The following is a 12,621-nucleotide window of genomic DNA, read 5'->3' as shown; positions in this document are numbered from 1 at the left end:
CTCAATATGGTGCATATAAGGCTTTTGTTTCAGTATAATTACCAAACTTACAGACCAATGTGTATAGTTAGATGAAAAATTACCATTTTGAAAATGTCTAACAAATAGAAAGAGGTAATATTAACAAAGCACTAATTATTATTATTGGCTGCTTTCGAACTTCAAGTACACTTAGTATAAATTACATATATTCAGAAGCCTTTGAAGGTTCAGAATTACTTAAATATTTACACAGCCGGTAACTCTAACCTTTCTTACAAATTTTTACTAAGAGGCATATGGATTACTCCAGTGATGCTAACAGTTCTATCTTGTGATCTACTGTTGTAAAAATGGAATTTAAAGTATATTCTTGCTTCTCTTTGTTCTATCTTTCTACAGTTTCTCTTTTTAAAACCTCCTATTTTGTCTTTGCAGTGTCTAACCCATAATTTATCTACAAAGAGAACAGAACCAAGGCTAACTTCTTAAATTACAATATTTCATTATTTTTATTACCTTCACACTTAATGGGTACCCATGCTGTCTTTTAAAATTGTTTAAGGGCTTCTCTGACAGCATAGAATGGTTTAGGTTGGAAGGGACCTTTAGAGGTCATCTAGGCCAACCCCTCTGCAATGAGCAGGGACATCTTCAGCTAGATCAGGTTGCTCAGAGCCCCATCCAGCCTGGCTTTGAATGCTTCCAGGGATGGGGCATCTACCACCTCTCTGGGCCACTGTTCCAGTGTTTCACCACCCTCATCATAAAAAATTACTTCCTTACAACTAGTCTAAATCTACCTTCTTTTAGTTTAAAACCATTACCTCCTGCCCTAGCAATAAAAAAAAAAAATCTATTAAAAAGTTTGTCTTTGAGATTTAATGAAAATTTGCAGCTGTTTCAGCTAAAAAAGCATTGTGTAGACTTTTAAAATAATGAAATCACAGTATCTGGGCAGTAATAATCTCCATGCTACTCAAGAAAACTCATGCTACTCAAGAAAACGTGCATAGAAAACTAAATTAAAAAAAAAAAATCAGCAAAAAATTTTTTTATTCTGTAAATTCAATAAAACTGTGATGTCTTCAATTAGTTTACTTCTGAAGGCCTTCTTTTGAGATATGACTGACAGCCACTACCATATTGTTCCAGGAATGCGGCAGAATAAAAATTTTCATTTAAGTCTTTTCTCCATTTTTCGTGTGTAAATTGAATCCAGGATTGACACCTGTAGGGCTCTTTTCCATTGATTCACAGGGTTCAATATAACGAGAGGTTGCTTACTGCCATTTTGACATTAGCACAATTAATTAAACCACCAATACTTAATATTCACCAGCTCCTCCAAATTCCACTTCTTTCTGCTTTTCTCCTTGTGCAAAGAATGGTAATCAAGATCAAGGATTAAAGGTGAAATGATAAAGTACTGTCACAGTTTTCCTTTTTTTTTGGTTGTGGTTTTTTTGTTGTTGTTGTTGTTGTCGTTTTTCTTAATTTGGCTTGTGGGGTTTTTGTTCTGCAAGAAGGAGAAGGGCAGGAGTTTGCTTCCACTCTTGTCACTACACTGCAATCCCCTTGAAATCACAGCAAGTCTGCTGTTTCTGAAGCAGAGCTCCCTTTCTCTCCAAACTCTTTATCACTGATTCATCACAAGACAACAATCTCCCTTCAGGAGCAGACACTTCAGCAATCCTCTCTGATTCTAGTTCTGAGCAGCCTCTTTTCTCCTCCCCCTCCCTCCCACCTCCCCCACCCACCCCCCACCCCCACCCCAACTGAAGCTGTTCTTTGCTCTGAACTTGCAAGGTCCTGTGCATATCTACTTTTATTCACTCAGATCAGGACACACAATGCAAATCCATGTAACTGACCAGTAAAAATCTCTGCTTTCCTCTGTCGTCCCCTGTGCTTTCAAGAATATTGGGAACAACAGCCATCTTAATTGTTGGTCCTTTCAACAGTCCCCTTCAAAGGCAGGTAAAAGCTTGAGGAATTGGGAGCGAAAAGGTGTGGCTCATGTGATACAGAGCTCATTTTTAAAGTTAGCTTTCTCAAGAAATGAGTGTTTGAAGTTACAATATATCAAAGTCTGTTTAGCTCGTCACTTTGATCATCCTCAATCAAATTACTTCTTCTATAAATGAATGAACCATCACCACTGAACAAATCACTTTATTATACTGTCATTATTGAGAAAAATTGTCTGCAAAAAACATTGCAGAAGAGTTTCACAATGGTTCTTTGGACAACACTTAATAACAGGCTGAAAGGAAAGATCTATTTATTCTAATAGAGCCATTTGCTTCCTGTGATTTAAATAGTCTGTGGAGTAAGATAATGCTTCAATCTCAAAAACTTAATTAGTCAATTTAAAATCAATCTATCATAGCTTTTTATAGTGCTAAGGAACAGTATGGTGACTGCTATTTTTCAGAATGTTTTTACAGATTTATTTGATGAATTGTTAGACCCAAGCTCAGGAAACAGCTTAAACTTTATTTAATTTGTGGAATGGATATGCGTCCATAAATTGTGTCTAAATATAGAGTATTGGCACCAAAATTTTTCCCTGAGACCTTTGAAGTGGATCTATCAGCATCTTTTCATAAATCAAGTACGCTGAAATCTCATTTTTTTATCTCAAAAATCAAGTATTATTAAAACACAACCAAAAACGGGTCTTTTAGATAGGAAAAAAACAGAGTCAAAACTTAACAAACAAACAAACAAAAGACCCAGCCTCTAAAAGAGATAGAGTAGGATTAGAAACCGATGACTAGGATTAGAGTACAAGAGTAGCACTGCCCTGCTTCATGTGCCCTCGCTGCATAGATCTCTTGTCCCAGCTTCCTCCCAGCTGACACTTTTCAGATTGTCTGGCTTGCAAAAAATGCTGTAAAGTCCTTCTTGAGCTTTAGGAAATATTTCTTTCTTTCTATAATTACCAAGACCTGCTGTGTCTACTAGGAGCTCAGTTCAGCAAAGCCCCCCCGCCTCCACCTCAAGTCTTCACTATTCTGACAACTCATTTTCCCAGACTGAAGAAGTGCCTGCCCCACCACACTGCAAAAATCCCCCAACCGAGGATGCTCACTCCTCATATGCAGTCTTTTGTCTCCTAGATGACTCTGCCTGACCTGATACACAACAGCAAAGCAAATACAGATTCTTCATCATTGTTATTTAGCAGGAGCACAACTGAATAACGCACAAAAACTATCACAGTCACCAAAATGAAAATTTTGTTATCTGTACATAATTGGGTGAAAGAAGTTCAGAATTAGTGGTTTAGGACTGTAAAAACTTTGCCTTACTACTACGCTGTAGTGCTGTGTATCAACAAATCATCTTAGGTACAAGAATCAGATTACGTTAAAATCCAGTTTTATTAGGACTTGCTTAGAATTGTCTGTACAACACATTAATGTATGGAACATTGATGGATTCCAAATCATATTCAATATTATTCATATTATTCGCTGCTCCCTCATGCTGGCTAGTACTGCCAAAGTAGAAAGAAGTGTATGTTTTAAATAACATTAAAAGTAAAAGAAAAAAAAAAGTAGACGTAAAGCTTGCATGAAAATTAGATGAATTTGCTTCTCTTGCTCTACTTCCTAGTTGTAATTATAATTTCACACTGTTTGTTTATGTGCAGAAGCAATGCCTGTTGGATCATATTAACTTGTATGTAGAAGTGTGAGCCATCAAATCCTATTAATTTCAAAGAGGATTCTCAAAGGGGAATCTTCAGTTGATGCAAATTAATGAAACCTTTTTTGACAACATGAGCAAAAATAAATGGTATTAAGACAAAAATCTGTAAGCATAAGGAAACAGAAGGGAAAAGAGCTGGTAGCACAGCTCTTTACACTTTAAAGGCCTTTGGTTTCATCAGCTGTTCTCAAAAAATTCAATTAAAGTAGCATTAGTCCTCTACCCCAAATTACAGGTGCAACACAATATTGTTCCACTGCAGAGCAGAAGGAAACAATCTGGTAGCCAGAACAGCAGCCAAGCCAGTTCACCAGAGGGTCCTATACATCCCTGAATCAAGACTTCCCTCAACATCTGTTTTTTTCATGCATTTAAGTTCTTCTAGAGATTTAGTCCTGTAAACATAAACATAAGGAAATAAAATCTCAGCACTATATTGACCAAACTGAAGCAAAACATTTTCTGATGATTCTGACTTGCTAAGTGTACTTGTTTGGGCTGGGACTCAGTTAATTTTCTTCATAGTAGTTAGTATAGGGCTGTGTTTTGGCTTTGTGACCAAAGAAGTGTTATTAACACATAAATTTTTTAGTTATTGCTGAGTAGTGCTAGCACAGCATCAAAGCCATTTCTGCTTTTTACAAGTGCCCTGCCAGCAAGTTGGTTGGATGCACATAAGGGAGAGGTAAACAGTCAGGTCATCTAACCCAAACTGACCAAAGGGATATCCCATAACATATGACATCATGCTTGGCAATAAAAGCTGCAGGGAAAAAAGAGGAAGGGGGGATGTTCAGAGTTACAGCATTTGTCTTTCCAAGTAACTATTATGGGTGAATGGAGCCCTTCTTTCCTGGAGATGGCTGAGCACCTGCCTGCCCATGGGAAGTAGTGAATTTCTTATTTTGGTTTACTTGTGTGTTGCTTTTGCTTTCCTTATTAAGCTAGCTTTATCTCAACCCAAAAGTTTTCTCATTTTTACCCTTCTGATTCTTTTCCTAATCCCACTATAGGGGAGTGAGCAAGTGGCTGTGTGGAGCTGAGCTGCTGACTAGAGTTAACACATCATGCTAAGTAATGCAGTCCGTAAGGCACCCTGGAATCAATTTCTACTTCATACATGATGATTAAGATACAAGGAAAGCTAAGGAGTATTTATTCTTTTCCAGTGCATGAGATCAGATTCTGATCTTGAGTAAATCCTTGCCTTTTATATCAGTGGTAGTGCACAAAAGCTACAGAACAGAACAGCTCCAATATTAATGTATACAGGTATTGAATGTCCCTGTGGAAAAAATGTTAGGACCACAGGACAAGGCTGACCATGTGCTAGGCTGTAATAAAGAAAATAAAGTAGATGGAAATACTATGGGATCGTATTTAGTAATCTATTTACATTTTTGGTGTCAAAAACTCATGAGAAGTTCATGCTTGCACTATTGTAGACTTACAAGTAGTTACATATTATAGAAATAACTTAGTTTTATTTGTTGAGTGTGAGCATTAAAAAATATCTGACTGTATGCTGAATTTGCTGGAATAGCAACAATTTCAGTTTTTAAAACTTTGTAAGTAATAATAATAGTATTTTTAAAAGAGTCAAGCAATACCTAGAGGTCATTCTACCAGTGCCAGAGGTCACTATCAAATTATATTATAGTGTACTTCAGATGCAAAAGAACTTTATTCTTTTCCCTACTGAAATTTGATACAGGAACAACAAAGTACCAGTCATGCTCCAGTTGCAGGGATAGCCTGATTACTTATGAAAGTAAAGGAAATAATAATGAGCAACACAGACTAATACTTATCAATAACCAGGAGCTCAAGTGTTCAGAATGGTTCTCCAAATATTCTGAGAATACTTTTTCTTGACAAGACAGAAAAGCCACATTTTAACTTAAAAGTTCAAATGTCAATTATCTAGGCTCTCTCAGCATTTTCACAAATTGGACTAGACAGCTTGAGTGATCTGGCTCCTAATGGACTGCCGTATAAGCACATAAGAAGCAGAAGAGTGGCACTGGATTCATGTCTTTTATTTAAAACCAAAAAGGTTTATTGTGATTATGTGATCTGGACTACTACATAAAAAAAAAGGTCATAACATTTCTTGCAATTTGTTTCACTCCAATGGATAGAGTTTCAAAATCTTAATTTTTAGAGAAACACAACTCCCTGGGTAAAATTTAGAGTCATCAACAGTATTCTGCACCTATTCAGAATTGTTTCAATAATTACTTATCACTCTTTCTAGCACATATTATCAGTAGCCTTATATGGTTAGTTTTAATTTCCATCCTTTGAAAACTGTTATATTTTTCTTTTATGGACAAGCCAGACTTTTGGTTTCTTCACAGACAGGGATAAAATAATTTCCTAATCTTTGTACTACCTGCCTGGTTGAGCATTACTTTTCAAACACAAGGTGCTGTGATTGAATTTTCACACTTGCTTCCTAAGCTGTCATGGTGACAGATTTCTGTCCAACAGCCATCTCTAGCTCCACTGGCACAGCATCTTGCCTGGAGCACTCCTTGGGAATAATCTCCGTGACCAGAGAATAATTGCTGATCTCCCTAATTGCATGAGCAACCATGGTCATTTCTTTGGGACCTTCTGTACAAAATTTGAATGTATCAGGCTAGAAAAGTTGTGCTGCAAAAGCAAAGCTGAGGCTCCAACTTGGATGAATTTCTAGGAAATAAAGGATGTGTCTATAGTCAGCAACATAAATAGCACTTTCAGGTAAGTCTCTTCCTCATTTTTGTTACAACTCACTAAATTTTTAAAAAGTACACCAAATTCTTTTCAGGATTACAGATTTTTTTTTTCCCGTGTTCTGGGTTTTCTTGTGTTTGCTTTTCCCAGACAAAAAAAAAAAAAAAGATCTCAAATTTTGAGATTCAACTTATCAAGTGATAAATAACTTCTCTCTCTTGCTTTCACTTTTTAAATGGCTGAATAAATATCTCAGATGCAAAACAAACCTTCAGAAAACTCTCTGGGAAAATGTCTTTACCACTGCCAAAGTCATTCTCTTTAAAAAAACTGCTCAGTAATTTATGATTTTTTTGAACAACTGCCTTCTCCAGAGAAAGACAGTTTGGTGTTCTTCTTTCGTGTAATGCCTGACATTTAAGACAAAGATACAGTAGAAACAATACACATGTTTAAAATTATGGTCAACTGCAGTTTACTCAGCTTTCCACATCTATACAGGTGCTTAAGTAATGTAGTCAAATCCTTCTGGTGACGTCTTATTCAGCAATCAAACTGGGGATGCACACAGTTTCTCTTAAGGCACAGTTCCCAGTTCCCAATACTACAATCACTTTCACTGCTCTTCTCTGAAACTTCGTTAACTGTTAAAACATTCTTCTTGCAGTGTCAGCATCTGAATTATAAACAGGGTTCCAATAAATCAGACAATGATACTAGTATTATAACTATTTTGCTCCTGTTAAATATTCCCATTGATATGTAAAATGAAGAAATAAGTAGAAGGGATAAATTATCTTTGCCTACTGTAGCATTGCACTAGACATTCATGTTAACCAGATTATCTGTCACAACTTTTTCAAAATTTGCCTCTGAAGATAGAATTCCCTGTGGTTTTCATGTAGCCTACATCCACTATTCATAACTGTGTGACAGTTCTTGCTATTTTACAATAGAATGCATACTGTTTGTTCATACAGTACCAAACCATGACTGATTGATTAGTTTTTAAGCTGAGAAAATCAATAAAAGTATGATTGGGAGATGAGGGATCGTAGCATATATGGTAATTGCAATTCCAACTCTTCTCATTTCTTAGCAAGACCTCTAGCACTGAAGTATAAGAAATTTACAAAAGAAATCCCAAAAATTTTGGTTTACACATCACATTAATTCAGTTCTTGGTAATTTTGTTTTGAATGTATATTTACTTTTTCTGTCTTTTCTTCCACTCAATTAGTTTACTGATCCAGATCCTAGAAGATGATTTCTTGTTTCTGCAGAAATTGAAGATACCTAAAGTGATCACTCTTCTTTCTCTAGAAAAAAGTTTAATGGCTTAATGCTCAATAAAATAACAATAAATTTTTTTTTACAGCCAAGTTCCTCCTCCCTAGTCTACAACTTTTCTGATTCTTGCCAGCTAGTTCCATACTTTCTTGAATCTGGAATTAGGATGCTTTCTGAATCTACTCATGTTCCACACTAAAGCTAGCTCCCCTTTCAAAAGCTTATTGAAATGAAACAGACAAAGCTGTAAAAATCCTCTGTCCTTATCTGAGCAGATGATGTCAAAGACTCTCTTGTTCACCAGGGATTTTCAGTATTTTCTTAGTCTACCAAATCAATGCCTGTCAAGTGAACATCACTCAAAACTAATTTCACATTGAAACAATTTAGGATTATATTTCCTGGTTGGAATGTTGGTGCAGTGACAGATTTGTTTAGGAAGATTTCAGAGCCATAAAATGCCTTTTTTTTTTTTTTTAATATGTATTTAATAATAGAATTTGTTTGTATGTCTATCTTATATATTTAAAATAAAACTTCCTTCAGTCCTCAAGCATCAGTACTGAAACTCAGCTTCCAAAGTACATATTTGGCAATCACAGAGTGCACTAGGGATTTCTCCAGATTCCTTAGACAGAAAACAATGATGTTATAAATTATAGACTCTTCCGGTCCATCTACACATTCAAATATTACATACTAGACTAGACAAGTGAACTGAAAATAAAATAATAATCAGAAGACTGTGTGAGTTTCCCAAAATCTGCAAGCTATTTTCAGTATATTAGCTTTTTGTAATGAAGATTATTCTCAGTTTGAAAACTGTAGCTCAAATTCATCTGACCAAATATGAATTTCTACACATTTATCACTAAGCAAGAAAACCTAAGCTGCTTTTGTGACTACAGGAAAGTGCCAGTTTCAAGCTGTGATGAATGCTATTCTAGAGTAAATATTTTAAACCTTACAGATGGATACATTAGAAATGCCTTCTTTTCCTCCATGGGCATGATAGACAACCATAATGCAAACATTTAAAGTGATATGAAGTGAAGCCCTCTATGCTCTCCTGCAATATATTAATTTGTTTGTTTGATTATGTATGTATGTATGTATGTATGTATGTATGTATGTATTTATTATAATTTCAGAAAATAGTTACACTTTATTTTAGGAAGCAAGAGATCCTGTGCAGGGCTTAGTCTTTGAAGAATCACCTTACACAATGAATTCAGAATCTCAGTGACTGAATATGTTTTTCAGAAGGGAAGATAAATGAAACTGCATTGTTTGACTAAGTCAAATACAAATTTCAGGAAGATGGTACCATTTAGCAAAGTGACACACATTTTAAAAATGGTTTTCAACTAAGACTTCCTTATTTCCCGTTTCTCCTTCCCATCCCTCTGGGGGCTAGGGGAGTGAGTGAGCAGCTGTGCGGTACTTAGTTGCCAGCTGGCGTTAAACCATGACAGACCATCACGTATCTAAATCATCGAAGCACCATGTGAAATGAAGCAATTAAAGGAAATTAGTTGGACCCTTTTTTTTTTTTTTTTGTAGGTAAGGAATGGAATCCAGATTATTCTGCTCTTGGGACCCTAAATAGTAGACATTCTATAGATGATGATTATATATGGACATTCCTAGTTTGTCTTAAAACAAATGATCATGAAACTATTTTACAAAAAGAGAAACATCTTCAGCAGGAATGGGTAGGAAGATCTTACTACAAAATGCCTGGTAGCTCTTTCAAATGTTTTAGAAGTACCACATAAAAGCTAGGGAAGTCATATACAAAAATTTTTACCCCATGTCAGGCTTCTGATTTTGGCTGTACTCACATCTTAGATGACCATGTACCTCTAGGGTGTAAGATAAGGAAATCAGAAGATAAACATCAATAGAGCATCCTTTGCTTCTGGAAATGGCCACCAACTTTTCTAGAAAGCTAGTGTTTAGTTCTATATTTCTTATTTATTTTCACTAAAGAACAAAATAATGCACACATTCACAGAGTCATAGTGTCACTGAGACTGCATAGGATCTCTGGAGATTGCCTAGTGCAATACACTGCTCAAGCATGGTCAACTACAGAAGGTTGCATAGGATATTGTCCAGTTGGATTTTTAATATCTCCAAAGATGGAAACTCCACAACATCTCTAGACAAATGGTTTCAGTGTTTGGCTATCCTAACAGTGAAAAGTAATTCTTTCATATTTAAGCAGAATTTCTTATATTTCAGTTTGTGGCCAATGACTCTTGCTCATCCACTGACATCACTTAGATAAGCCTGGCTCCGCATTCTTTACTCTCTCCCATCAGGTACTTTTATATACATTGCTCAGATGTGCTTGAGCCTTCTCTTCTCCAGGCTGAACAAGCCCAACTCTCTCAGCCTTTTGCTGTGTAACAGATACTCTTGAGTCCTTATCTGACCTTTTGGCGGGCTTATTTCGGTATGCCCCTGTCTCAGTTGTACTCAGGAGTGCAAAACCAGAGATAGCGATTCAGTTGTGGTCTGGGATGAAACATTTCAGACTGAATTAAATGCTTAGTTAAATCAGGAATTCATATTGATATATCAGTTCTCAGTACTGTCAACTGAGCCAAAAAACAATCATTGTCGTCATGGTTTTAAGGAAACACTATAACCACTGAGGTCATTAGGAGAAGTTAATATCCTGTGACAAATAACTGGGACCCAGAAGTAATGATCAGTCATATCCCAGCACTCCTGCCTTACATAGTCTTATTACAGCAAAAAAACTCAGCACCCGAGGTTCACATTTGGCCTTTCCTTCATATCAATATGTAAATAACCCTGTGATTTTGAGCTTCACAGATGACAAAATGCATCCAGTCCTAAGGATTTTCTTCACAATGGTGCAGAAATTGTTCTTCCTCCAAAAAAATCCATTAGCATACCATGTGGCAAGCTTTCATGCTCTTGGGTAGCACACATACCTGAGGTGTAAAGATGCCCTTTATTCCAAGAAGCCCAGTGACACTTGTTATACAATCTAAAAAGCTGATAAATTTTAAGACGTATATGAGAGTTAGCATTAGATGAAAAATTTAAGGAAAGAAAATGTGTGGTTTACCAAACAACATAGCATTAATGATTAGTTGCTATGCTTTCAGTCTACTACTATTGAAAAAAAAAAAAAATAGAGCTTTATCACTACAACTCCAAGCTAGATTTTATACAAATTTTTTTACAAAAATACATTTTTTAAGGCTATCCTTATCTAGTTTTTTTTTTTTAAAATCTATGCATTTTTCTGCACTTCTGAATTAACATACCAGTATTCATTTATCACTGTAGGGCATTATGGACAGCTGCAAAGGTCTGACTGGATGTTGGCAGACTTGCAGAGAAATGTAATTTTGCCCTGGGTTACAGCTACAGTCTAATTTGGGCTGGTGATGAGTTTGGTTGTTTGTTGTTTGATCATTATTATTTGATCTTTTAAATAATACTGTTACAAATCCTTTCTTCATCATATGCCTTCTTCTACATTTGTATTTTACCTTTCATCCTACATCATTTACCTTCCCTTCCCTTCCCTTCCCTTCCCTTCCCTTCCCTTCCCTTCCCTTCCCTTCCCTTCCCTTCCCTTCCCTTCCCTTCCCTTCCCTTCCCTTCCCTTCCCTTCCCTTCCCTTCCTTTCCCTTCCCTTCCCTTCCCTTCCCTCTTTTTCTTTGCCTTGCCTTTTTGCTTGCCTTGCCTTGCCTTTAATAAAATAACACAGAACAGAAAATATTCAGTAGCAATAGTTTGGCAAGCAATAAAGATTGAGAATCTGCCAATCTGTGAGTAAACTGATTTGAGGTTTACATAAACAAAGGGAATAAAACCTCCCAAATACAAATTTAAAATATATCAAATCTTATCCTGTTCAAAGGTAATCTGCCAGACTGAGGAACAATGGGAAGAAGTTATAGGAAAGGAAGAAGGAAAATTTGGGGAAAAGGATAGGGGAAAAGCTGAAACAAATTTAAAAAGATTCAAAATCCTGTAAGTCAATAACTTTAACAGCAAACCATTCATCAAAATATCTTGGAATTATATCTACAGCAACTGGCTGTCCAAAAGCATAACTGACTTTCTAATTGTGCCATCTTAATTTACCCAGGAAAAGAAACCCAGAACAAAGAAAGAATCCTGTGAGTTTTGCATGAGTATGTATTACCAAAGAAAACATTTGCCCACTGCAATATCAAATTAAATACCCACTTTTATTAAGAAGTTAATATCAATTAATATAATGGTGCAAAATGCTATGTCTTCATTTCACTTCCCTTATGTCATGTTGGGCTCATTTTCAGGCGATTTCTCACTGCAGCTTGGTTCTGTATCATCTGAGGAATAAGTTTTGTCTATAATCAGTCAGTTGGCTTCTCCCTTGAAAACATATGAGCTTAAAAGGTCAAGACAAACCTGTGGTGTGTGTGACTAATCCATGTTTCTTACCCTCTGTTCTTAGATTTATAGTAATAAATTACATGTGGATAGATATGTTTTCCAATTTTAAGGACAACTGGTGTGGTATGCCATGGACTTGCCCATATATTAATCACTTTAACCTCTTAGAATGTCCTTATTGAAAACATTTATTGTCCCATGACAATTCCTGCACTTTTCCTGTGACCACTAAAAAGTTTATCAATAAAGGCAATTTGATAACATAGACAACTAGTTTCAAATGCCTGGAAATGTCCAGACTTTTTATTTTAGTAGGAGTAGCCTACTATGTAAGTTATGTATATGTTCTTACTATGTAAGAATAACTTAGAGAAATATTAAGCTTCACCAATTTGTACAGGAAATAAAGTAAGCCAAAAAATCAGAAAAAAAATATTTTTTAATTCAGTGATCTTTAAATTAGAATACTTAGTCCTTCCT

The sequence above is a fragment of the Falco rusticolus genome, chromosome 6 (genome assembly GCF_015220075.1).
Source record: "Falco rusticolus isolate bFalRus1 chromosome 6, bFalRus1.pri, whole genome shotgun sequence".
NCBI lineage: Eukaryota > Metazoa > Chordata > Aves > Falconiformes > Falconidae > Falco > Falco rusticolus.
Note: the sequence above shows the minus strand (reverse complement) of the source record.